The following is a 23,054-nucleotide window of genomic DNA, read 5'->3' as shown; positions in this document are numbered from 1 at the left end:
CACGATGTTAAACTTTCTTATTTATGGCCCCATCTTCACGAAATTTGGTAGTTGGCTTCCCTGCGCTAACTGAAACCGATGTACATACTTATGTTGGTGTTATGATGCCACTGTCGGCCCCCACATTGAACTTTCCAACGTCACTAATGCTCCAACTTTCCATGTAGGTAGAAGGCTGAAATTTGGCAGGCTCATTCCTTACAGTTTACTTACAAAAGTTGGGCAGGTTTAATTTCAAAATTCTACGCGTAGCGGTCATAACGTCCACCATGTTGAACTTTCTGATTTATGGCCCCATCTTCACGAAATTTGGTAGGCGGCTTCCCTGCACCAACCACAAACCGATGTACATACTTATTTCGGTGGTATGATGCCACTGTCGGCTGCCATATTGAACTTTCCAGTGGTCTTTGTTATTTATGGGCCCATCTTCAAGAAATTTGGTACACGGGTTCCCAACGCTAACTGAATCCTACTTACATACATATATACATCCATAGCCTACAGCTCGGTCGCTGTGTGAGGTGGCGTTGGGTCCCCCATCCAAATGCCTCCCACATTGTTGGCTGCCAGCCTATATAAGGCCGTCCGTCGTTCCGGTCTCTTCATTCCCTTCCTTGCTTCACCACGGTATTCATGTCTCCCTGCTGATAACTGCAGTCTTTTTATTTAATCCACGACTTTGCCGCTGTTTTATTGTTCATTTATTATGATTACGGTTACTGTGTACATATTTTAGACTTACTTTACATTGTTCATGTACCCATTTCCTTTATCGTTCCAACCGTACCCCCATTAACATGTCTATCGAGGTGATCACCATCGATCAAAGAACTGTCACTTACCAAGTGGTTTCCATGCCCAGAGATGGCACCTGCCTTTTCCATTCTCTTTGTTACATATTGCACGGCCATATCAGGCTCACTCTTGATATCCGGAGGAACATTGTGTCTTATGTATTGAATGACTGGGACAGGTTCAAGGTGTGGACTGATGACGGTACAGGAGATAATTAGACTACACAGGAGCACTAGAAGAGTGAAATGCTTAAGCCCTTCACCTATGGTTCTGCATGTGAGTTGATGGCTGCCGCTGAATTGTTCGGTTGTCGCTTTCAAGTGTACCGAAATGGCCAAATATTTTACACCTTTCGACAACCGCCAATGCCTCTTAAACTTCTTAGATTCACATGTGACAATTATAGTAGTGGACACTTTGATGTTTATGAATGTTTAAACTCTCAAAAGCTGGATGTGAAGTTATCGATGAAACCGGTTGTATGCTTACAACGCTTGACGCCTTCAACACAAGTCCTGAAAATACTGTCGTAATTGAAACAAACCATGAAACTCAAACTGATTATGACAGCAGCAATCCAAGCTGTGAGATTTGAGGCAAGATTGCTTTTCACATGGCTGACTGTACGTTGCATGCTCAAGAGTAAGCTCAGCGCACAGCTTGGTCGTATTACAACCGAAGGGCTGAACTGACAATGTGGTATACAAAGAGATCCTTAACAAATAATTATTGGTATATTTTCCCTCACTTTAGAAAGATTTACTTTTCTTCTTAATAAAAATTTTAAGGCAGTACTTCACCGCTGCGAAGCGTGGGTATTTTGCTAGTCATTTATAAATGATAACCTAAATTAGTGTAAAAGTCTTATAAAGCCCCTCTACATTGGTCTGTCATGTGACGGCTCTCTTTTTTAGTCTCCTGTCCTCCTCGACTGTCCCTCCCCAGTATCTGATTGGACAGCACTGGCTGTCAGCTGACATCACTAAATGACTTCTTCTTTATCAGAGTTAAGAATGGCTATCTGCACTCAGTCCAGGCATCAGCCATCAGATGACATCCCAGAGACGGTACAAGTTCATTGCTAGTCAGATAAGGCCCCATGTCCAAAGCTCTGAAACAAAAATATTCCCCTCCTTGTTAGTGGCACCTTCTGGTAGCTGGCACTGTACTGTGGATTTGATTTTACTTCACTATTTTTTATTATTACATTGAACTTCTTCAGTTGTGTTTGATGGTTGAAGTTGTTATCACCACGCAGTTCTGTTGCTACCTCATTCTGTTGTCTGGTTCTTGTATTGTTCACAATCTTATGTCACAACACTGGTGCAGAGATGATCAGTCCCTGTATGGCTGATGTCCTTGCGGTACAGTTTGAGTCCTTCATGAAATCTTACATGTCGCTGAGGACGGCTGATACAATAGGACCACTTTCAATTCAGAACAGATAAGAGGCTTACCACAAGTAAGGCAGTCATTTCTGACAATGAAGGCCACTGCTGTCTGAAAAGCGTTAACTACATTTAGGACAACAAAGAGGTTTTTCTTGCACCTAGAAGTTGTTGAAGAAGATTACTGCTGTTTGTGAATTATGTGTTGTATTTCAGTGTGTTCATTCCAGTGTGAATTGTGGTCGAAATTTAACATCTAATTAAAAATAGAAACATCCTCTAACAGGACAATTAAGTAATCAGGCAGGAGAAAAGCTGTTCATTATATCTTTTAATTATTCCTCAGCAAAATGTCTTGGAGGGAGCATTCATCAAAAGTAGTCTGTCACAGCCTGATCAGAATAACTAAGCATAGAGGTTCACTTTACAAACTGTTGAATTTGAATACAGTGTCAATCAATGTATACATACTACTCTGGTTGGTTCGTTGGTTTACACCCAAATGATTTATATGAAATAAAAGTCAGTTGTATTATATTCTGGTTCTTCTTAAACCTTTGAGTTGCACCACCACCCTTGAAATTTCCGTGCAGATAACAATTGTCCATTCTCGTTGCTTAAATTAGATCTGCTGATGTCGTAGTCATCCTTCAGTACATGGTGTAAATCACATCCACCTTTCTTCTAGTACATTATTTATTTACTTGACCATCTAAGTACTTATCCTAAACCAGATCTTATACTTCAGTGTACATTTTGTTGTTCACTTGACCTTTATTTGTTTTCTCACATTTATTAACTCTTTACTGCTAAATCTTTAAGATGAATGCCGTTACCATAAAATTATTCTTCCACAGAATTCATATGTGGCTCTGAGGTCACCTTACAACTAGGATCTGTTTGCTACTTTCAGTGTTTTCTATACTATTCTTATGTACATATTAACTATTTTCAACTAGAGTCCTTTACCTTCATTCAGAAGATTTTTCTTCATTTTTTTTTCCTTGAGGATCCAATGGAAAGATCATTTGTCATTTCTGGGACAAGCTTTACTCCAATATGTGTTTGTGTGTGTCTACAAAAACTTCTTAAGGTACCCTTTACCACATTCAGAACAAATGTACTGCTTTTCTCCAATTTGGATCCTTCTGTGGGAGCGAAGTTTGTTTGGTCATGAGAATCGTTTGCCACAATCAGCAATAAGGTTTTTATCCAGCATGAATTCTCATGTGATCTTTAGGAGTAGTGCTGTCTGAGAAAAGACAGTCAGAACAGCTTTGCATCTGACCAGAATTAAATATTTTAGGATTCTGAAGGGAACTGGTATATGAGAATCACATTTCACATTCAGTACTGTAAGGCATCTCGCCAGGATGACTTTTCGTAAGCTTATACAGAGAATTAAGGAATGAGAATTGTTTGACACATTCCAAGCAAAGGTGAGGTTTATCTCCAGTGTGACGGCTGATGAGACTCTTTATGGTGCTATGCTGTGACAACTGTTTATCACATTCAGGACAATAATAAGGTTTCTCTCCAGTATGAGTTCTGATGTGGCACTGAAGTGTGCTTAAATATAAGAATCATTTCTCACATGCAGAAGAACAATGAGATGTTTCTTCAGTATGGATATTGGCATGTGGAAAAAGACCTTTCTGGCTTGTGTAATATTTGCCACATTCAGAACATACATATTGCATTTTCGCTTTAGTGGAAATTTGTGTGCTTACTTGAAAAGAGCTTATGTTTAAAACCCTTTTCCACATTGAGAACAGCAATATGGCTTCTCTCCAGCATCAATTTCTATTTGCCTTTGAAAACTGCATTTGTCAGAAACTATTTCGGCACATTCTGGACAGCAATGAGATTTTTATCCTGTGTGGATTCTTCTGTGTCTCTGAAGATTGCATAGAAATGAGAATGACTTACCACATTCTGGACAACAATGAGGTTTTTCTCCTGTGTGGATTCTTCTGTGCATCTGAAGACTGCTCATTTGTGAGAACGACTTACCACATTCTGGACAACAATGAGGTTTATCTCCTGTGTGGCTTCTTCTGTGGTTCCGAAGACTGCTTCTGCTAAAGAACGACTTACCGCATTCTGAACAACAATGAGGTTTTTCTCCAGTGTGTATTCTTCTGTGTCTCTGAAGACAGCGTCTCCTTAAGAACGACTTACCACATTCTTGACAACAATGAGGTTTTTCTCCAGTGTGTATTCTTCTGTGGTCATGAAGATGGCTTCTCTTTAAGAACGACTTACCACACTCAGGACAACAATATGTTGTATCTCCAGTGTGAATATTCATATGCTTAAGATAACTTTTGTCTGTAAATTGTTTGCCACATTCCAAACAACATTTTTTTCCAGTTTTATTCTGGATTTCTTTCTCCACTTGCTGTCGATCAGTTTTGATGGCTTCTGCTTGTGTTACTCCAATAGCAGGAAGAGAACTGCACTGAAAAAAGGTTGCTGTCAGGTTCTCTGATCCTCTTGCTGATTTCTTCATACCTTTCTCTTTGTATTGAAGAGAAGGCTGACCAAATGAAGGTGAAGAGAAGTTGCCATTTGTCTGTAAATCTGAAATAAAACAAACATTTTAACTATTATTGTTATTTTCCTGACATGTTTATCCAAGATGACTTACAACATTTGAGACACAATTGGTTACATTTCTCATGTTTTTCCAAATGGAGCACAGGCAGGTCACGTGACTTGCTCGTGGTCACATGGTATCAATAGCTGAATTTGAACCTGCAACTTTAGGGTTTGATGTCCAAATTACTAAGCACTACCCACCTTTGAAAATAAATGAAACAGTACAAGTAAAGTGGGGGCACACTGGTCGGAGTTCCTTCATCACACTGAGGTGCCATTTATGGTCTGGCCACTCTGTTTGTGGTCTTTACATGTTCTGCTGCTGTCTGTTCAATTTCTCTACCTTCCTCTAAAATGTGAAAGACAGGCCTGATCTGATCATATCGATCACAAATCAACATCAGACAATTTTCACTACAAATGACTTCATTGATGATCAGCAAATTACGTGATCTTAACATCTGATCTTGAATGATAAAAAGCATGCAAGACAAAGTTCCAACATTACTAAAATACAGAAACACGTCCTCGCCGGTCTAACAGTTTTATTGCCTTCCTACAAGAGATAACAAATTTGTGGTTTGTAATATATGTGCAAAAAGAAGTCAGTCATGGAGGATTCTTTGCTAACTCTTTCAACAATACAAACCTTATTCAACATCAGAGAAATCAACACAAAAGGGACTGGTGTGAAGAACAAGATTTTCAAAGGCTGAGGCGACCATCAAGCTTAGTCTAGCTCAGTGGCCTACTCTCACCCGGCCTCCAATAATGGCAGCACTTAGAAAACTCACCCTTATAATACTGACAACAAGAATGCCAAAGATTTACTGTGACACAAAAATAGTGGAATTCGTAAGCCTGGACAACCAGCTACTTTCAGTTCTGGAAGATGTCACCTTCTAGATCATTTAGATCCACGATTCCATCTGCCAGTGAGTGTTTGTTGACCGATTTATTTGTATATTTACCGTATTTTTCGCTCCATAAGACGCACATTTTTTCCCCCCAAAAGAAGGGTGGAAATGTCTGTACGTCTTATGGATCGAATATTGCGTCACAGACCGTTATGTGTATTACGTGACAAAAGTCGACTTCCAGGGGTAGAGGGCAACAATCAGCTGTTAATGGCGACAAAGCTCACCGTTACGTCACAGGCATTCCCTCTCTGCTTGGAGGAATGTTAGACTCGTTGACTCGGCATCTAATCCTTGTATGTGCGTGAGTTACGAAATGTAAACAAATGTAAACAAAGGCAAGATGGCATCGACATCTCATGAGGGAGAGAAGTGAGTGCAGAAAACAAAATACTCAGCAGACGATGCTTTGCGCATTATCGCTGAGTCATATATTTTGTTGATTTGTGGCATTACAAATAGAGATGGGACTTAACTGGTGATATAACTTCAGAGAGCATTGGTCCAAATGTGCTTTGTCCCCTGGTGGCTTTGGACAGGTTGTGCCACGTGATGATAGGTACGTGCTCCTGCAAAATGATTGTGAGCAACTGAGCTTCATAAATCCTGACACTACAGAGAGTTCTTAACGTTTCCAGAAAACTGGAAGAGTGCTTGAACCTTAAAGTCTCTCCTCATTTGTTAATGACAGTGATGATGGTTCTTAATACCGCTGTTGACTTTACATGGTTGAAATATTATTCTGCTATATTAAATATATTAATTAGTACACCAATTGGTTCATAATATTTTTTTTCTTGTTTTCCTCCTCTAACCCTAGGTGCGTCTAATGGTCAGGTGTGTCTTAAGGAGCGAAAATACGGCAATTAACCTGGCATTAGCTATTTTTACTAAAATCCCTTTTATTAGCCTTTCAGTGAATGTGCAGGTAGATGCGAGCAAAGGGATGCAGAGTTTTACTGAGCTGGTACATAAATATAAATCGTTATCAAGTGGACGTTGATTAGTTAGAAATTGTAATCAGCCCGCTTATTGATTTGTTGGGTAAAATGGTACGAGCCTAGTTTTTAGACCTAATTAAATTAAAAGTAATTATGCCTAATAAGCATCGAGTGTGAATGATCACAATACAGTTATAAAATTTCCTTTTTTTTTAATTTTTTTTTTTTAAATTTTATTACAATCCATACAAAGCAATCAAGTTTTTACAAAGAGAAAAATTAAGTTAAGAACAGATCGATCCCCACCCCTGAGAGAGAGAGCAAGCCAAACGGCGTTAAATATAAGGCTTGTAAACATACCTAAATTAATAAATTCTCTGTGCTTTATGAACTTATTTTAAAATATTACTGATTAGATCCTGCCATGTTTTGAAAAAAGTCTTTACGGATCCTCTAACTGAGTATTTGATTTTTTCCAACTTCAAATAATATAACACATCGGTTTCACTGACTTAAAAGAGGAGAATTTGGGTTCTTCCAGTTTATCAAAATGAGTCTGCGTGCCAAGAGTGTAGTGAATGCAATCACCTTTTGTTTGTCTTTCTCCGTTTTAAACCCATCTGGAAGAACACCAAACACAGCTGTTAATGGGTTAGGAGGGACTGTGAGTCCAAGGCTGTCTGACAGGTAATTAAAAATGTTTGTCCAGAATAATGTTAATTTGGTGCAGGACCAGAACATGTGACCCAGTGAGGCTGGGACTTGATTGCAATGTTCGCAGGTTGGATCATGCCCTGGAAACATTTTGGAGAGTTTTAGTCGAGACAGATGTGCTCGATATATAATTTTAAGTGTGTATAATTGTATGCTTTGCGCATATGGAGCTCGAGTGAATTCTCTGCATTGCTACTTTCCACTCCTTTTCTGATATATTAATTGAGTGTCCTCTTGGATCTTAGAAAGGGAGGGATTGTAAAATGGTTTTATATATTGTAGAGATGGAGTCTAATTCCTTGAGATAGAGCAATATTTTCTGATTTGAAGATAGTGAAAGTAATGTGTAGCTGGAATGTTAAATTTGGAATGTAATTTTTTCATAGGATGCAAAGTTGTTGTCTATATAAAGATCTCTAAGCAAGTTAATTCCAAATTTTTCCAGATATTAAAAACTGCATATGTTTGTGAAGGTTGAAAGAGGTGGTTCTCTTGCAGAGGTGCCACAGATAGAAGCTTCTCCATCTTAAAATGCTTTCTACATTGGTTCCAGATTCTAAGTGAGTGGAGCACAATTGGGTTATTAGTGTATTGCCGATAACGTGTGTTTATTCGAGCACAGGGCAAGGAATACAAAGAAGTACTGCAGGATTTTACTTCTATTGCGGTCCAAGCCTGTGTATGTTCTTCTATTTGTGTCCAGGTTCTTATCGCCTGTATATTTGCTGCCCAGTAATAAAACTGGAAGTTAGGTAGAGCCATGCCACCTTCTGCCTTTTGTCTTTGTAGGGTCACTCTTTTGATGCGTGGATGTTTTGAATTCCAAATAAATGAGGTTATTGTTGAATCTAATTGCTTAAAGAATGATTTATTAATGTATATTGGGATGTTTTGAAATAAAAAAAGGAGTTTAGGAAGAATATTCATCTTAACAGTGTTAATTCTTCCAGCTAGTGTGAGATGAAGGGTTGACCATCTATGCAAGTCTTGTTTAATTTTTTCCATGCAGACAGCGAAATTTTGTTGATATAGAGCTTTATGTTTACTTGTGATGTTTACCCCGAGGTATTTAAACTGTTCTGCAATGATAAAAGGTAGGGTATCTAATCTAATATTATATGCTTGAGAGTTCACTGGAAAGAGTACACTTTTATTCAGATTAATTCTGAGACCAGAGATCTTTTGAAATTCTGTGAGTGCTGCTAAGACTGCAGGCACAGAATTTTCTGGGTCTGATATATACAGTACCATGTCATCTGCATATTCTGTTCCAGTCCTTCTCTGCTAATCCCCTTTATCTGATCAGTATTTCGACAATGTATTGCCAGTGGATCAATGGCAATCGCAAACAGCAGAGCTAAAAAGGGGCATCCTTGTCTAGTGCCACGTTCTAGTTTAAAGTAGTCTGAGCAAATGTTATTGATGCAAACTGAAGCTTCTGGGTTAGTATACAGTAATTTAATCCATGCACAAATGTTTGGGCAAACCCAAACTTCTCCAATATAGTAAAAAGGTATTTCCATTCAATCATGTCGAATGCTTTTTCTGCATCCAATGATAATAATATTTCTGGGGTGTTTAATTGGTAATATATTACATTAAACAGGCGTCGAAGATTTGAAGATAAGTGTCGGCCCCTAATAAATCCAGTTTGGTCTTGTGATATTACCGAGGGAGCACTTTCTCCATCCTTCTGGCTAAGATTTTAGAGAGTATTTTAACGTCGTTATTCAGAAGTGAAATTGGTCTGTATGATGCACATTGTAATAAGTCCTTATTTTGTTTTGGAAAGACAGTGATTAGTGCTTGGCGAAAGGTTTGTGGAAGAGATTGGTTATCTCTGGCTTCTGTAAATGTTGCTAATAGGAGGGGAGCTAGCTGAGCAGAGAATTTCTTGTAAAATTCTGCAGGGTAGCCATCAGGGCCTGCTGCTTTCCCGCCTTGGAGTGACTTTATAGCATCTAGTAATTCTGATAACACCAGAGGTTTATCAAGTTCCTCCACACTAGAAGCGTCTATTTGTGGTATCTGTAATGTATCCAGAAATGCATTAGATTGTGTATTGTCTTCTTTATACTCAGTGTTATATAGTGATTTATAGTAGTCTCTTAAAGTGTGCATTATATTTTTGTGTTCGATGATTTTATCTCCGTTCGTAGTAGAGATTACCGAGATTGCGTTGCACACTTCTTGCTTGTGAATTTGTTGAGCTAAAAGCTTATTAGCTTTCTCTCCATGTTCATAGTAATGATGTCTGGATTTGTAAATTAGTTGTTCAGTTTCTTTAGTTGTCAAGAGGTTTGCTTCTGAATGTAGAGCCTGCCTTCTCTTATGTAGAGTCTCGCTTGGTAGTCTGGCGTGTTCTTCATCTATTTTAGTAATTTCGCTTTTTACAGTTATAAAATTTGTCACATTATTATCATAACGATTTTTTCCCTAAATTAAACAATGATACAAGGACACATATATTTCACTGATGACTGCAAATCTCAAACATAAACTGCTCAGTGCCGGTGTCTCGAGCATTCTGAGCAACAGACGACAGCTGAAAGATCTAAAGAAAATCCTTGCCAACAAAACTGCAGAATGCATGAAGAAATTGTCAATAAAAACAAAAATGATATGAGTCCGCAGCATCAGAGGTGAATCTTAATCTATATGATCCTTCAAACACAAGAGATGCTGGGCCACTGGCTTTCTGGAGGACCAATAAAAGTCGTTGTCCTACCTGTGCCCTCTTTATACGAGTGGGGACAGCGAGGGTCTGTTCAATAAGGCAGCACACATTGTGGATGACAGGAGGACCAGACTGTCCTCAGAACATGAAGAGATGCCTATATTCTTAGATCAGAGACTGAAGCGTTCACCAAGACTGTCTCATTTTCTTCTTGTCTGAGTAGACTAGGGCTGTTCGATATAACGATATATATCGGATGACGATATGAAAACGTCTATCGCTGCACATTACGCTATCGTTTGTTTCGTGGTGTCGCAAAATAAACTGTTTACGACAATATTTTTTAAATTGTTTTGATGGCCACCACGTGGATGCAGACACACTAGCATGGCTGATGAAGACGAGGCAACACCAGGTAGCTCCACACAGAAGGACCTTGTTCCTAAACGAGGGGCTACCTCTGTAGTATGGAGATGGTTTGGATTTGAAGAGTCTGACACGGACCAGAAAACGGTACTGTGCAAATTATGCTGCAAACCGATCGCTACCACAGACTCCAACACGACAAACCTCTTCTACCACCTCTCCAAAAAGCACGTGAGCGAGCATGCAGAGAGTTTACAACTGAGAGGCAAAAAAGAGCCGTCAGGTGCTGAAAATACACCACGGACTCAAACCTTAGAACAGGCTTTTGCCCATGGGACGGCTTATAAGAAAGACTCGCGAAGATGGAAGGACATAACAGCGGCCATTACAACTTACATGTGCAAAGATATGGTCCCCTTTTACACCGTTGAGAAAGAGGGGTTTCGGCATTAATAAAACTGCTCGACTCCAGGTACATAATTCCCGGCCGAAAACATTTCACACAAGTTGAGTTGCCTCGTTTATATTACGAGTGTAGGGCCAAAGTAGAGGATGAAGTTCACAACACTGCATACTACGCTGCAACAACGGATATGTGGACGAGCCGCACAACGCATCCTTATATGAGCTTGACAGTGCATTTCATCCGAGACTGGACACTCTAAGTGTCGATGTTTGCAGACAAGTTATTTTCCGGATGATCATACAGGAGAAATGATAGCCAGAGGCCTCAGAGAAGCTCTTGAGTCGTGGGGATCGTCTAGTGTGTGTCACTACGGATAATGCTGCAAACAACATCCTTGCACTTCAGCTGAATGAGTGGACACGCTTACAGTGTTTTGGTTACCATCTCCACCTAGCCATTGGTGAGTGTCTAAATGCAAAATCATATTTCAGTAATAATAAACAATAGCAGGCCACGTAGGATATTACAGTTGTAAAGGTACTATTTAAACGAGCATGTTAAAAGCTTGGAAGATTAATTGCTACCAAAACAATTTGCTTAAGGCATAATTTTCCCTGCAGCGTTTGCTGTCAGCGTTAATCTTGTTAAAATTACGTTTCGCCACAACTGCATTAACGGCAAATCTCCGAAGCGAGTTACAGCGGATGCGCCCGTGCTTGGGGCTGGACGGCATCAACACGTTAGCGCCATCCAGTCCCACGCACGGGGCGATCAGCTGTAACTCATTAACGGAGATTTGCCACACTACGATGTACAAATTAACATTTTACTAGAATGTAGCCTAAAAAATATTATATTTAATATTATATATTTAATATATTTTTGTTGTAAGCCTTATTGCTGCTACAGTTTGAAGTACAATGTTTACATTTGGTTTTGACAGTTAATGTTAGACTTGTATTTATTTTGTTTAAAGGGTTTATTGGCCTTATATAGTTTCGTTGTTAGTGCTTTGATCCTTTTATATTTAATATATGTTGTGAGAGTTATTGCTGCTACAGTTCACATTTTGTTTATGTCAGGCATTTTATATAGCAGTATTTTATATTGGGCCTTTAGTAATTTGTTTTTGAAACGTGTTTTATATTTGATACATTAACATTTTATGTTTACATTCTAAGTCAAACATTTGCTCAAATGTTCTAAATAAAAGAACAGAAATAATTACAAGTTAAGTACTTCTCATTTTTGATTTTTTTTAATTTAAATGAAAAAAAGGAGTGGTGATTATATAAACTATTCACTGAATACAAAGAAAATGTACTATATCGTGATATCGGGATATGAAATGAATTATTGGGATATAAGATTTTGGTCATATCGCACAGCCCTAGAGTAGACAGCTACAAATATCTAACTGAACACATTTCTAATCAAATAAAATGAAGTATGATTAAGAAATGTCTTTAGTATTGTCCAGCTTGTTTCCTCCTGGTGCTCCGGTTTCCTCCCACAGTCCAAAGTCATGCAGGTTAGGTGCACTGGTGATTCTAAATTGGCCCTAGTGTGTGGTGTCCTGCGGTGGACTGGCACCCGGGGTTTATTTCCTGCCTTGCACACTGTGTTGGCTGGGATTGGCTACAGCAAACCCCCCATGACCCTGTAGTTAGGATGTAGCGGATTGGATAATGGATGGATGGCATTATTATTATTGATATCAGCAGGTCCTAATGCAATGGAATGGGTGATCAATATCAGTGCTAAACAGTCCAATCTGAGCCTTCCAACCCAATTTGTCAGGATTTGGGTTTTCTGTTCTTATGTGTAATGTATGTGATTATATTTACACCCTCTAGAAATTAATCCGACCTAAAATCTAAATATACAAATATATCCGCTTGTGTTATGGGGGGCAAAGTGTTTAGCACAGCTGCTTTATTGTTCAGGTGTCCTGGGGTCAAATCCTGCCCACAGTTGTTCTACATAGGGGCTGCTAATGGTGTTTCGGATCATTCTGGTTCTTCCCCTCATCCCCTAAAACATGCAGGTGAAGTGGAGTGGTGACACCAAATTGACCCGATGTGACTGTGGGAGACGGAAGGGCCCAAGATCATCTCCAAGTGAATATTTCACACCACTGCCAACTTGTCCAGGCCATGCTGCCCCAGCAAGATCAGGCTGAGAGCAGAACACAAGATGCTGAAAGAAGACCCTGAGACCCCCCTGAATGTCATCATGTCTTGTACAGGTAGCTCTTGTCACCATTAACGTCAAAGTACACGAGATTCCCATTAGAAAGATGAGACACATATTAGGTGTGCACTGTCTTGAGCAAATTCACACTTGTTGAGTGCACAGGGCTGAGGATTTTATTCATACTAATTTATTTCGTTTTGTGGACATTTCTGCCTTGACTACCATACAATTTAAGAAATATACAAGTCTTTAACAAAATATGACTTTGGATATTCTCATTAAACATAATGCACTGCTGCCCAAACATACGTCACAGCTTCACTCAAAGCTTCATGATGTTCAAGTCATGCGCTGAACACTTTGAATTTTTTTCTTATTCTCCAAAGTTGTTCTAATTCATCATTTATTAGGAAACCTATTGTTTGTTATCATGCACCAGAGCAGGTGGTCAATTAACCAAAGGACAAATAGTTGATGTGAAGCAGGTCATTGATATTGGTCTATCAGACCACTTTCTTCTACTATTTAATATAGAAATAATGATAGAAAACACTCATGAGAAGCATATTATTAAAAAAATGCTTCTTTGACTCATCAGCTTTACAAACATTCTAAGCTGCTGTTGACATAGTTGCACCTGAAAAGACACTTAAAAAAATCTTCTAGCATTATTATACCATGGAAGACCCAAAGAGTGTGATTTAAAAAGAACATGTCGTAGAGCTGAGCGTTAATGGAGGAAAACTAAACTAAATACAGTAACACTGTCTGTCTTGAGAGGCGCTGCTATTTCTCTAAGATTATAAATAACAATGCTAGTAATCCCAGAGTCTTATTCTCGATGATTGATCGTCTGCTAAACCAGGTAACTCAAAGGAATGCCCTCAAAATACTTCCAGTGAAACCAGTGAAAAAATTAATGATACTAGAAATAACATAGTATATCACCCCAACACTGCGGAACCTTCTAAGCCCCAGTACTCCATTATAAACAAATTAAATTCTTTCACCAGGATAGATTTACCTGATTTACATACAATAATCTCTCAACTGAAACCCTCCACCTGTGTCCTTGACCCAATACCAACAAGGTTTTTCAAGGAAGTATCAAGCGTGTTAATTGACAATATTCTTGACATAGTAAATTTGTCATTAAATACGGGGATCTTCCCAGACTGTCAAGACTGCTGTAGTTAAACCCCTACTGAAGAAACATAATCTTGACCCATCTGCTTTTGAAAATTTTAGACCCATCTCTAACCTGCCCTTCTTAAGTAAAATTCTAGAGAAGGCAGTCATTATGCAGTTAAATGACCACCTCAATAAACCTGCTATTCTTAATGTATTTCAGTCGGGTTTTAGAACAAATCACAGCACAGAAACTGCACTCGTTAAAGTAGTCAATAGACTTGCGTGTAAATGCAGACAGAGGCCATTTATCTGTTCTCATCCTCTTAGATCTGAGTGCTGCATTTGACACCATTGTTCACAACATTCTTAGAAATCGCCTTAGTCAATGGGTGGGCCTCTCTGGCAGGGTCTTAAATTGGTTTGAATCCTACCTGGCAGGGAGAAAATTCTTTGTTAGTTGTGGTAATCAAATCTCAAAGACACATGATATCCGATATGGTGTTCCACAAGGCTCTATCCTGGGTCCGCTGCTCTTCTCAGTTTACATGTTTCCGTTAGGTCAGATTATCTCAGAGCACAACGTGAGCTACCACAGCTATTCTGATGACACACAGCTGTACTTATCAATAGCACCTGATGACTCCGACTCTCTCGATTCACTAACACAATGTCTTACTTGTATTTCTGAATGGATGAATAGTAACTTTCTCAAACTTAATAAAGAGAAAACTGAAATTTTAGTGATTGGCAATAATGGATTCAGTGAGGTTATCAGAAATAAACTTGATGCACTAGGATTAAAATTTAAGACGGAAGTAAAAAACTTGGGGGTAACTGTTGACTGTAACCTGAATTTTAAATCACATATTCATCAGACCACTAGGACAGCATTTTTTCAATTAAGAAACATAGCAAAAGTTAGACCTCTTATATCATTGAAAGATGCTGAGAAATTAATTCACACTTTTGTTTTCAGTCGACTAGATTACTGTAACGCACTCCTCTCAGGACTACCCAAAAAAGACATAAATCATTTGCAACGAGTGTAGAATGCAGCTGCTAGAATCCTAACTAGGAAAAGAAAATCCGAACACATTTCTCCAGTTTTGATTACATACACTGGTTACCACTGTCTTTCAGAAATGACTTTAAAATAATGGTTTATAAAGCCTTAAATAATCTCTCTCTATCTTATATATCGGAATGTCTGACACCCTATATTCCAAATCGTAACCTTAGATCCTCAAATGAGTGTCTTCTTACAATTCCAAAAGCTAAACTTAAAAGAAGTAGTGAGGCGGCCTTCTGCTGTTATGCACCTAAAATCTGGAATAGCCTGCCAATAGGAATTTGCCAGGCTAATACAGTAGAGCACTTTAAAACACTGCTGAAAACACATTACTGTAACATGGCCTTCTCATAACTTCACTTTAATTTAATCCTGATACTCTGTATGTTCAATTCATTATAATAACTATTCATGGTGGCTCTAAAATCCGTAATGAACCCTACTTTCTCTTCTGTTTCTTTTTCCGGTTTCTTTGTGGTGGAGGCCTGTGCCACCTCCACCTACTCAAAGTATCATGATGCACCAACACTGATGGACTAAAAGCCAGATGTCTACATGACGATCATCATCAAGTCCTTCCGTGAGAACCCTAAATCAAAAGAGGACTGTTTCATTTATGTGAGGTAGAATGCCCAGAGTGGACTGGGAGGTCTCATGGTCTGGAATCCCTGCAGACTTTATTTTATTTTTTTTTCTGTCCAGCCTGGCCATCAGACCTTACTCTTATTCTATGTTAATTAATGTTGACTTATTTTATTTTCTTACTGTGTCTTTTATTTTTCTATTCTTCATTATGTAAAGCACTTTGAGCTATATTTTTTGTATGAAAATGTGCTAAATAAATGTTGTTGTTGTTGTGTTTGCCACTCTCATTTCAATCTTCTAAAAACATCAAAGCACCCAACATTAGAATTTACAAACGCTCTTTCTTTTATATTTAATCACATTACTCACTTATTCCAGCACTACCAGGTGACTCATCTTCTCTCCCATTTTCCTTGGTGATTTTCTCTTCAGACTCTGATAACTCTGATTCCACTTGTGCAGAATTCTCCTGTGTAGCAAGTCGTTCCATATTAGTGGACCAGGGCTGTAAACTGGATGGAGATTCTTCACAGGCATCTTGCTTGAAAATATCCTCAGTTTCATGTTTTTGAATATCAAGGCAAACGGAGAAATTATTCAGATCTTCAGCTTTAATGGCAGCAGTCACCCCCTTGCACTCTTCCTCCACTTTAAAAACTGAAATTCTTTCTTCATGTTCCTCCAGCTTCACACACACATCGTCTGGTGTGAGCGGATCACAGTCCTCTTCTTTAATGTCCACTGTTCTTTCATCCAACCCATTTTCTTTGGCAGAGGCCATGCTCTGTGGGAAACTCTTCTCTCCCTTTAAGTGTCTACCCTTCTCTTCTCAGATTCCCTTCTCATAGGGACAGCCTTAAGCTGGAGGCCATTAGATACCTCAGTGTATGGCCATGTGAAATGGGAAAGCCCTGTGAAAATAAAAGTGTAGAATTAACTACGTAAAGTTGGTAAAAAAAATTAGCACACTTCACGGTCACAGTGCCCTCCATGAGGTTTGCATCAAAGACACATTTTTCTTGATTTCCTCCTCTGCCTCTGTGGTATAGCGGGTCCACAACTCGTTTAGCAAAGGCCATTTTAAATAAATAATCACGCTCTCACGGCGGCTTAGCGAGGGGGCGTTGGGCCATAGCAAGCCACGGGGCGATCTGCGGTGTGGGCGTTTCTCACCGAGTGCACAGGTGAGGGACTGCCCACATTTGTGATTGCTCCCATGTCTAACATGCTACAGCTGCTATGGCCCCTCGCATTATAAAAAGCGCGAGTCGGTTTGGAGAAGGGAGATCAGGAACAAAAAAGAAAAAACGGAAAGAGAAAGAGACGGAGGTAGCTGAAGAAAGCAGGAAGTAAGAGAGAGAGAGAGCGTGCGCCGGTATGGAAGAGCGAGCGAGGGAGAAAGCAGGCAGCTGGGAGGCGAGCCCACGAGGAGAGTGTTTGGCCGACACTCAGTGGCAGTGAGAAAGCGGTCGCTCCAGCTGAGCGGCTAAGTAGCTGGAGTGGCCAGTGGAGGAATCGACTTGACTGTAGAAGGAGCGGGAGTCGAGAAGACTTTGGGCTGGTGTAGTCCCAGCGTGAGCGCCTTGGCGCTGGGAAATAACCCAAGTCTTGGTCCGGTTGGGAGCCTGACGAAGCCAAGGGTCGAAGGGCTACCGGACCTGATTGAAGGGCAGCTGATTCTGCAGGTAGGCAACTCTCCTGTAGAGCAGACCAGATGAGTGTAGCAGGGGAGCCGCTATGGAAGCAGAAGACACCGGGCTTTTGGTTTTAACATATTACTTCCTGTACTATTTTACCTCATTGTTTTTAGAGGATTTTTCTCTTTATTGTTTTTTAAACCTCCACATTTCTTAATGGATTATTTATTAAAGGAAGAATTAGAAAGCACTGCACTTCATTTAATTTAACACTTTGACTGTTTTTGTTGACTGTTTTAATAAAAGCACTGTTTCACTTTTTACCATCCCCTTGCTTACTTGTTGCCTCCACTGACTAGCTCACTCGGTAGCATTATAGACGGTGTTGAGTTCAAGGGCAACCAAACAGAGATGGGAGCATGGAGCCGAACCCGCATCGTCACAGCCTCACAGTTTAAAATTACAAATCAAACAATTCTGATGTGATCAAAGTGCACTGCAGACCTTCATTAAAGGGGATTTGCATACATTTCAGTCCCACCATGAACAGTTCCTGACAAAAGTCTTGTCGCTTGTGTACAAATTGACCTGAAATGCCTCTAAAATATATTTCTAATCAAGATTTTGTTACAAGAAATGGGTCATTTTAATCCCATCAGCTTTTGTAATAATGTTTCAGTGCAAAACGAAACTGACAAAAAGTATTCTAATATTCCCAGCTTGGTTAAGCCCATTGAGTCAATTTTTGTCAAGACATAAGTGTTGTCACCTTGTCATATGAGGTTCACCTGTGACTAATAAGGGATCAATTAGGTCTCAGGTGTGTATAAAACGAACCCCAGTACACTAGACCTTCACATCAACTGCAACTAGACCTCTGAAAACATGCCTAAGATTCACCGTGAGACTAAAGTGTTGATTATCAAGAGGCTGAAGACCAAATCCACTGCTGATGTGGCAAACACCTTCAATGTGTCTCAGCGTCAAGTTCAGAGGATAAAAAAAAGATTTGGAGAGACTGGAGACGTTTTTGACAAGCCCAGGTCAGGAAGACCCCCAAGACAACTGCTCGAGAGGACCGTTTGTGGCTCAAAAATCCAAGGCCAGCCCATTGTCCACTGCAGCAGAGCTCCACGAGACCTGGTCACCTGAAGTCCCTGTGTAAAGCAGAACAGTTTGTCGGATTCTGTCTCAAAATGGCCTCCATGGTCGAATCAGTGCCCATAAGACAGCACTAAACAAAAGACAATTAAAAAATCGTGTGGCATTTGCTGAGGTTCACAGCCTGCTAAAAGGATGGACACTGGAAAAGTGGCAGAAGGTGGATTTTTAAGATGAATCTTCTGTTGAATTACACCGCAGTCACAGCAAATATTGCAGAAGACCTACTGGAACCCGCATGGAGCCGAGATTTACCCAGAAAACAGTGAAGTTTGGTGGAGGCAAAATCATGGTCTGGGGTTACATCCAGTATGGGGGTATGCGAGGGATCTGCAGGGTGGAAGGCAACATCAATAGTCTAAAATACCAAGAAATTTTAGCTACCTCTTATATTCCCAACCATAAAAAAAGGCCAAATTCTGCAGCAGGATGGTGCTCCATCGCATACTTCTATCTCCACATCAAAGTAGCTTAAAGCGAAGAAGATCAAGATGCTCCAGGATTGGCCAGCCCAGTCACCAGACATGAACATCAATGAGCATATGTGGGGTAGGATGAAAGAGGAATCATGGAAGACGAAACCAAAGAATATTGATGAACTCTGGGAGGCATGCAAGACTATTTTCTTTGCTATTCCTGATGATTTCATCAATAAATTGTATGAATCCTTGCCAAACCGCATGGCTGCAGTCCTACAAGCTCATGGAAATCATACAAGATATTAAATTTGGATCTCACAGCACCACTACTTAATTTGCTGACATATTTTTGGATTTGCAGTAAAGTTGTTCATTTTCTGTATAGGCGACAAAACTTTTGTCTTGCCCAAATTTGACCTTTCTGTCTTGATTAAATGATAAATCTTTTTTCAATAAAACTAATTTATTTCAGTGCATTAAACATCATTTGGGAGGGCTTTAGCTTTTCATATGAGCTATTTCTAACACCAGTTGATTAATTAAAAGTCAGGTTAATAGCAGGAGTTTCTACAAAATCAAGAAGCGACAAGACTTTTGTCAGGGACTGTAGATATGACAGCACTTTATCTACACGGCACCATCATGTTTGGACACAGCAATGGCAGGTCTATTAAAGCCGTCATATTTACGGCTTTGTTGGCGATAGACTGACATAAACATCAAACAGAAGAACGAGGTCTTCACCTCATTGACACATTCACACGTTTCAGTGCAGGAAGTGTTGTAAAGACAAAGAGACCATCAGAAATGGTGACACAATTCATTCATTCGTTCTCAGATAAGTGGACATGGAGCTCCTCAGAAACTACTTAGTGATAATGGTGGGGAATCAGAGAGATGGCAGATAATTGCAACATTGAAACAAAGACCACCACTACATACAGTTCCTGGGGTAATGGACTACCTAAGAGACACAATCAGACACGCACAGAAATTATACAGAAAGTGATAAAGAATACTGGATGTGACTGGTTAGTGCCAGATTAGCGCCACGTGGCACTAATGGTAAAGAATACCATGCACAGTATTTATGGGTACAGCTCATATCAGCCGGTGTTTGACTGAAATCCAAATCTTCCTTGTGTTCTCGTGGACAGACCACCCGCCCTAGAAGGCACCACTAGGAGTGTGTCAGTGGAGCACATATTCCAGCGCTGCACACTCCAAGAAGAGCATTTACTGAAGCCGAGTGTTCAGACCGAATACGGAGAGCACTCCAGAGACAGGTTAATTCTGAAAATGATAAATCGGAGACAAAGTGGACGACAAAGCGTGGACTGTGCAGAATGGAAGGGACCTGCAGATATCGGATGGAGTTGTGAAATGTGTCAGACATGGAGGTGCTCTTGGAAGGGCCCACCATTCTAGACTACGTAAAGTCACTGGTAAAGGTGACAATCGACAGACCACCAGCAGTGAGAGAGAAATTTATCTAACACTACATCAGATTATGAAGACACTGGAGATGAGAAGGAGACTCTAAACTCTTCAGTCCCAGTAGAAGATGTTGAAGTTGAGCAAACTCACAAGTTAAGACGGAGTCATTGTGTTTGTCTAAAAAAAGGGGCAAACTGTGAGATATGTGGACAGAGATGGTGGCATACAGGTAAGATATTAGATTGGGCTGGCAACGCAGAAATTGGTATAATTTAGAGTTTACTGATCCTGACAGCATTGCTGACACAGAAGGGTCTGTTGAGACATCAAGTGTGGATAATCTGCAAGTTGAACCAGAAACTAATGAACTGCAACTATGGGACTTGTGTGTGGAAATCATGGAGATATCAGCTGAGTCAGCAAAGCAGGAAGAGATAAGCAGCTGGGAAAGAAATGGAGCATCTGAGCAGGTGGAAAACCACAAGATGGATATGCCTTTAAAATGAGACTTCAGCAGGAATCGCACCTAAAGACCACCTAATGGCACGTGGGTCTGAGGGGCAAGACAGGAGTGGGCTCAACAGGGATTCACCAACATTGGCATCAGAATCTGCGGCACTGCCACTTTAAACAATGAAACAGACAGTTGAGCTCCAGCCCATAATAGTCGAGTTGCGGCTCTGTAGCTTTCACATTTTGTATTTTGATGGCTTTATGTGGTCCGATACAAAAAGCCCAATTGGCCTGAGTCCTGTTCCTCATTTAATACTTCATTTAATTTCTAGTAAGCTTAAGTATCAAAGTGTACAGAAATACTGAACGTAGCTGCAAAGGATAAAAGACATTAAATAAAACTATATCATTAAAAAATAGCACAAACAAAAAACTAATGCCAGGCCAGCTGTAGATTTTACTGTATCCCTCCAGCAGCATTAGCTTGTGTGACGTTTGTATTTTTCATTTCACATTAAACAATCAAAGTCTCCCTATTACAATGAAACCGCACGAGCATCTCTCCTGATAAGAAAAAAACAAAAATGAAATCATTTAAATTATTTCTAATAGGTTTCAGTATGAGACAAACTGTTGGAAATAAAACCTTAACACGGCCTGTAAAGTTACATCGTTTGACGCCACTTTAACAAAGTTTACCGATGATGGCTTTAGAGGAAAAAAAAACTCAAAAAACATGCAGAGCTCGAGGAAAATCAGAAATGAACGATAGGGCCGTGTGGGAGCGAGCGGCTGAACAAGCGTGTGACCGACAGACAACACAGGTCGTGCAGAAGGACAATTTTTTATATTAGCATGAAAATAGCAAATTAACATAAAGAGCCATAAAAAGTAATTGAAAGCTTCTAAAACATTAGATTAAGCATAAATTAGAATGTTGAGAAAATAAGGTAGGTCAAGTGAATAGTTAACTAAAAATCAGTCATTTTGCATTACTTTTAAGCTCACAGCAGAATTGCTAGTGCGGGAAAAGAAGAGATAAGGAAAATAAGATTGAGAAGACCTGTGTCAGCGATAGGAAGCTAAAAGAATGATACCACAGAGAAAAGATGGCTCTAAAAAGCAAGTACGAGGCAAGCTTGAATCAGCAAAGATGGCAAAAAGGCATTGCTGCTAAGGTCAGGTGATGTAATGCAAGGAAAATGACAAAATATGTTCTATATATAATTAGAAAATTAGTAATACTAGCATTTAACCTAAGTACTGGAATTAAATATAAATCAAGCATGCCACGCAAATGATTAAATAAAGGCACATACCATAGTTCAATTTTAATTAAAGCTTAAAGCTTTAGGCCACTATTATAAAAAGTCTGGAAAGCTTAAAGGAAACCCATATATGGAGTTGAAGCCTTGGCCAGTTAGAGAAAATGGGAACAGAATAGAAAAATAAAAATACCAGGAGGGGCCAGTGATAGGAAAGTAAGGAAATAATAAGGGTTCACATGGGAACTCAAGGTTCGGCCGGACAGGAGTAGAAGGGAGGCAGAGAAGATGAGCAAAAGAGGTCGGTAAAGATAGGAAGTGACATAAAAAAAGCCCAAAAATGGTAAGAGGAAGCCATCTACGCAGCCTTCGACCAATCCAAATAAGCCGAACAGACACCAAGAGGAACAATGGACAGTAAAGAAAGGTGTAAAATGAGCTACTTGAGCAAGGACAAAGTGATAAGAAAATGATATAAAAGTTTTGAATTTTGTACTGTTGGGAGCTCGATTCAATTTGGCCGTATTGAGTGGAGTCCGTGTTATTATTGTTATTTTATTGCAATAAAACAATAAACTCTGTTTGCCTATCCTGAGACTCCTAATAGCATTTATTTCAGGTAAAAAGCCTTCTGGTGACGAAGATTTTTCGCCACGACAGTCGGAGCATGCGTGAAATCAAAAGGAGAAGCGGCGCGGAAAAGTGCACGAGCGCGAAGAGAGCAGAAGCGATTCCGAGTTAACGCGCCTCCGCCAAGTCTGATGTAGCGTTACATTTCACGGGATACCAACCGGAAAATAAGTTAACGTAGCAATAGCAAAAAAGTGCGCGACCTCCGTCGTCCACAATAAACTCCTGAAGGTGCGATTTGCTGTGCAGCCTCCGCCACATTG

The sequence above is a fragment of the Polypterus senegalus genome, chromosome 4 (assembly GCF_016835505.1).
Source record: "Polypterus senegalus isolate Bchr_013 chromosome 4, ASM1683550v1, whole genome shotgun sequence".
NCBI classification, from domain to species: domain Eukaryota; kingdom Metazoa; phylum Chordata; class Cladistia; order Polypteriformes; family Polypteridae; genus Polypterus; species Polypterus senegalus.
The sequence above is the reverse complement of the archived record's forward strand: the minus strand, read 5'-3'. Positions refer to the sequence as shown.